This window comes from Gregarina niphandrodes (genome assembly GCF_000223845.1).
Source record: "Gregarina niphandrodes unplaced genomic scaffold scaffold00090, whole genome shotgun sequence".
NCBI lineage: Eukaryota > Apicomplexa > Conoidasida > Eugregarinorida > Gregarinidae > Gregarina > Gregarina niphandrodes.
In genome coordinates this window covers 9,109-9,930 of record NW_011645855.1, presented here as the reverse complement: position 1 = coordinate 9,930, position 822 = coordinate 9,109, and positions in this window count along the sequence as shown.

Below are 822 nucleotides of genomic sequence, written 5' to 3'. Positions count from 1 at the left end.
AGGGTTTCTTGGGGTAAAAAGGGGGCTTTTTTGGAAGGCGCAGAGTAGTAACCAAAACAACAGTAGAAACGTGAAAAGGAGAGTTAAAGACAGACTGCATGGACAAGAGAACGATAACAAATTATCTGGCGACAGCTGCTGGATCCGCCCATGTGTGGGTGGGTCCATGGACAGACGCATTAGAGAAGAGGATGTGGCAGGTGCTGTTCCTTATGGCGGCCGGCCACATCTTGAAGGGCCACCTGAAGAAAGTGTGGAAATGGGCACGAAGTAGCCTCCGACCACTAGTGGCCATCGGGTGTATCCCGCTGGTTGTGAGCATGTGGCGGGTGAGTACCCACTTCGAGGTAGCCATCCAACAGGTGGGTATCTCGGTAGCCACCTTAGTTGTAACTAAAGCATTAGAGAGTAGCGAGGGCCTTTTCAAAGGGAAGTCACATGAAGGGGACCGGCCCAACGGGGGGTCCGAAGCGGCCCTAAACAAACGTCTGGAGGAATTAGGACGGTAAGTGGGCCGAGGGACCTACCCGGCCACGGGACGACAGGCAAACGACCACGCGGCCGTTCAAGCCGCCCATTCACATCCAAGAGGCCCGCCCCGGGACGCGGACCGAGTCCATTACCGTGCAGACAGGCGGACCCAAGGCCGGAATAGCGGACCAGAAGAGGGTGAGGTCTGGCCCGTCGCGCCATGGCATGACTACCAAGGGGCCGAGCGGACGCCGCCCAGCCCACGAGAGGCACCACCAACATCGAGAACGAGACCGGCGACCGCGGCCCCAATACCGCTGACGAACCCGACAACTTCGACGCCCCCACTCG